Source organism: Vombatus ursinus, unplaced genomic scaffold, assembly GCF_900497805.2.
Source record: "Vombatus ursinus unplaced genomic scaffold, bare-nosed wombat genome assembly UNPS02014198.1, whole genome shotgun sequence".
Lineage (NCBI taxonomy): Eukaryota > Metazoa > Chordata > Mammalia > Diprotodontia > Vombatidae > Vombatus > Vombatus ursinus.
Genome location: NW_020953976.1, coordinates 347,771 through 352,440, shown reverse-complemented (window position 1 = coordinate 352,440; position 4,670 = coordinate 347,771).

Genomic DNA, 4,670 nt, shown 5'->3' with positions numbered 1-4,670 from the left:
GGGGGGGGGGGGGGGGGGGGGGGGGGGGGGGGGGGGGATGGCTAGAGAGGGAGAGGAAAATGAACAAAATGGTAAAGAGGGACAGATGGAGGAGAAGGAGGGGGAAAATGAGAAACGAGAAGAGATGTGGGAGAGAGAGGGAAGGAAGGTGGAGAGAGATACAGAAAGAGAGACAGAGAGAAGAGAGAGAGAGGAAGAAAAAAGGAGACGGAGAAGAAGTGAGATAGATGGAAAAGAGGAGAAAATGAGAGAGATGGGAGCAGAAGAGTAGAGAGACAGGGAGAAGAAAAGAAAGAGGGAGAGATGGGACAGAGAGAAGAGAATGGGAGAAGACAGAAAGAGAGGGAGAGATGAGAAAGAAAGGAGGAAAGAGATGAGAGAGAAAGATGGGAGAGAGAACTAGGGAGGTAAAGGTAGGGATGGCCAGAGACCTGGGGAGAAGTGAAGGGACAGGCACAGAGATAGGGAGGGGCAGAAGCAGAAATGGGCAAAGGCAGAGCTGGGGAGAGAGAAGTGGGCAAAAGCGGAGAGGCGAAAAGAGGGGGAGGAGACAAGAGGGGAGGGGAGGGAGTCCTCAGTCCTGGGGGCCGGGGAGGGGGCGGGATGGGGGGCAGAAGGGCCCGGCGAGCCGGGACCCTGTTGGTTTGGCTGAGCTGCGCTGTGAGGAGGCTCTAGGCACCTGCCGAAAAGTGGGGGCCCTGGGAAGGGGTGTTACCGTGACGACCAAGAGGGCGGGACTTCCTCTTAAAGGTGCCCCCAGCCCCGCAGGCAGTCTCTGCATGTCTGTCCCTCTCACACCCCCACAGGCCAACCCTAGCTCCCCTTCCCAGTTCCCGAAAAATCCCTGTCTGACTCAGTCTCTCCCCATCCCGCCTGGACCGTCTTCATCTCCATCATCTTCCTCCTTGACTTCCTCTCTCTCCTTCCTCCCCTCCCTCTCCCCCTCCCTCTCCCTCTTCCTCCCTCTCTCTTGCTTCTGTCTCCCTGTCTCCCACTCATTCTTCTTCACTATCTCTGGGTCTCTGTCTCAGTGTTTTTATCTCTATCTCTGTCTCTGTCTCTGTTTCTGTCTCTATGTCTCTGTCTCTGCTCTCCCGGCCCCGCCCCCGTTGCCCTGGGCATCAATTCGCCGCCGCTCACTGCCCGAAGCCGAAGCAACGTGATGCATTGTGGAAAACGTAGTCCAGCTCCAGCCTCGGCGGGCGCCTAGGGAGGAGTTGGGAACTACAACCCCCAGCATGCCTCGCGACAGCTCGGCCTCCCACCACCCCCTCACCATAGCTTCTGATACACTCTCAGCCAGGAGCCAGAGCCCATCCTCACTCATCCCCACCCAGTTCCTGCCTGGGTCTCGGGAGGAGGACACCCCACCCCGACCCACCAGGGGTTCTCTGGCCCCAGGCTTGCCTCTCTCGGTCTCTCTGCTCCAGCCTCTGTCCTGGGATCGCAAAGTGTCAGCTGGGACCTTGAAAACCACTTGCTTCCTAACTTGACAGAACAGTAAACTGAGGCTTAGAGGAGTCAAGGACTTGCTCAGAGCCGCCCAGGCTGCATAAATGGCAGAGCCTGGGTACTCCAACTACAAGCCTACTGTCAGTACGCGAGCAGTTTTGGTCTCTCTACTTCTCAGCGTCTGTCTCTCCATCTCAGTTTCCCCGAATGTCCAGTCTTTGTCTCTTTCGCTCTCGGGGTCTCAGAGTACCCCTCGTGGGGCTCGCAGAGTCTCCTAGAGGCTCCATCTGTCTCTTTCCAGCCTCCTTACATCTTACACCTTACCTATCCCACCCCGCCCCCCACCCCATACTCTTCCATCCAGTGACACCGGCTTAGTGACTGTATCGGAACAAGATCCTCTATCAATCTACTCTGGGCATTCTCTGGCTGCCTCCACCCCCCCGCCTGGAACGTTCTCCTCCCCCCATCTCCATTTTCTGGCTTCTTTCAGGTCCCAACTAAACCCCACCTTTTTTTAAAAAAATTTATTCATTTTGATTTACCAATAATCACTTCCATAAGCTTTTGAGTTTTAAATTTTTCTCCCTCTCCTTCCCCGCCTCCCTCCCCAAGATGGCGCACAATCTGATATATGCTATACATATACATTCCTATTAAACACATTTTCACATTAGTGGTGTTGTAAGGAAGAATTAGGAGGAACCATAAGTGAGGGGGAAAAAAAAACAACAAGAAACGAAATAGCAAATAGTATGCTTCGATCTGCATTCAAACTCCGTAGTTCTTTCTTTGGATGTGGATAGCATTTTCCATCATGAGACCTTTGGAGATGTCTCAGATCCTTGCATTGCTGAGAAGGGCTAAATCTATCAACATTAGTCATTGCACGACGTGGTAAAGCCCATCTTCTACAAGAAGCCTTTCCCAATTCTTCCTCATTATGGTGCCTTCCCACTGGTGGGAAGAGAAATCTCCAATTTATCTTTCTAGATCGTTTGTATCTAGTTGTTTGGTTGTTGTTCGCACAGACACGCTAGATTGGGAGCTCCTTGAGGGCAGGGGACTGTCTTTTGCCTTTCTTTGTGTCCCCACCGCTTAGTACAGCGCCTGGCACATAGCAGGAGTTTAATAAAGGCTTCTTGACAGACTCCAGAAATTTGTCTCCCGAAGTCTCTGTGGGTCTGTGTCTCTGTTCCTCCCAGTCTCCTTCATGCCTCTAGGGTCCAGTCCCTATTTGGTCTCTGGATCTGTCTTTATTAAGTCTTTCGAGGCCTCAGACTGTCCCTGGTGACTCTGAGTCTTCTCTCTGTACTGATTCTCTGGCTCCCTGGCGCGCGGTTCTTGTTCAAGGTCCAGAGGTGGCAGAGAAGCCGCTCAATCCGACCCTGCCTCTCCAGCCAGGACCAGTCAGCTCCCAGCTTCTTCCACCTGCCTCTCTACCCCACCCTTCATCTCCCTGAGGCCCCTCCCAATGGCCTGGGCACTGGTTAATGTCTAACTTCCCCCTTCCCGCCTCTCTTTTCCTTCCTCCTCCTCCAAGGTTTAAGCCGGGCTCCCCACTCCCTGCTGGCTGGTCACCAAGGCACATGGCCTTCTTCCGGAATCCTCTCGGTGTTTATTAGTTCTCTCCAGGGGTTCTAGCCCCTCTTCCAGGCCACAGGGCGTTTCAGGCCCCCCAGTTTCCTTCCATTTCTCCTGCCTTTCTACTGGGGAGAGCTTGCTAACAGGGCGGGATGCTGGCCTTGGAATCCTCCCCACCCCCTACACTAGACCATAGGCAAGTCCCTTTAGGCTCTCAGAGGCTGTTTCCTCAGCTGTAAAATGAATGTAGCCACAGCTTGCACTATGCGCCCCACAGGCTGTCTCAAAGGAGAGCCTCCTCAGAAGGCTTTATTAGTCAAGCTTTGGGTCATGTCAGCTTTGGTCAGTCCTCTGGGCGCCTCAAGGCCTGGGAGGCTGGAGAACCGGATGGTCAGGGCTAGCCCTGACCTGCCCTAGGTTGGAGTCAAGTGATCCACCTCTTAGGCCTCTCTAGCTTTGCATTCCATGATGGTCCGGAGTCTGTGGTGATGACACACTTTTCTAGTGTTTCCTGGCAAACAGAGCTTTCTCCAGAAGAACCACCCACCGAGGGACATGGGGCCAATGAGGATTCACTCCATTTTACAGATGAGATTGAGACTCAGAGAGAGGAGGAGTGACTTACATAGGGTCACCCAACTACTAAGAGTCAGAGGCGGGATCCAAACTCAGAGCTCCAGGTGTCTCAGGTCTCATAACTTCTCCAAGGAAGAGTCAGGGACTCCTGTGTGGGGGTGGTGAAAAGAGCCGAGGCCTGGGAATCAGGGAACCTAAGGGTCAAGTCTGAACTCTCTGGGAGACAATGAGTAAATCCCTTCAGCTCTGTTCGACTGTTTCCCCACCCTTAAAACAAAGAGATTGGACCTTTAGAGTCAAAAGACCTGAGCTCAAATCCCTGAGCTCTCCTACTACCTCAACAAGTTTGGGTAAGTTCCTTCCCTTCTCTGGATCTCTAGTTTCCTCATTTGTAAAATGAGGAAGTAGGATTGGTGACCTCTGGGTTTCGTCCACTGTAGAGCTGCAATCCTGTGGCTTAGATAAATCAGCCCTTCATAGTCCCCCTTTCAAGTTTGCAAAGCACATTATACCTATTATACTATCTCATCTGATCCTCACAGCCACCCTGGGAAGTAGGTGCTATTATCATCCTCATTTTGCAGATGAGAAAATCAAGAAGGCTCAAAAAAGGTTAACTATCTGCCCAGGGTTATACAGCTAGTAAATGTATGAAACAGGATTGGAATTCACTTTATGCCCTATGACACCTGCCTAGGTAATCACAGGTTTTAGAGCTGGAAGACTCTTCATTTCAGTCCCATGAGACTGCCCCACCCCACCCCCATTTTGAAGATGAGAAAACTGAGGAGGCCCAGACTGGCAAAAAAATGAGGGTACTTGGGAAGAGTCCAGGACCAGGACCCACGTTCAGGGCTCTTTCCCAAGCACAGGAATAGCTGACCCCTCCAGTTTCATATCTATTACATCCTCCCCACCCCCAACTTCCTATCTTCTCAACAACCAAGAAATGATGGTCTCCTCTCACCCCCAATGCCTATGAGACTCAGGAGTCTGGGTACTGCATGACACTATTCTCCCCTCCTCTCCTCAAAAATAATAAAAAACCCACCAAAATA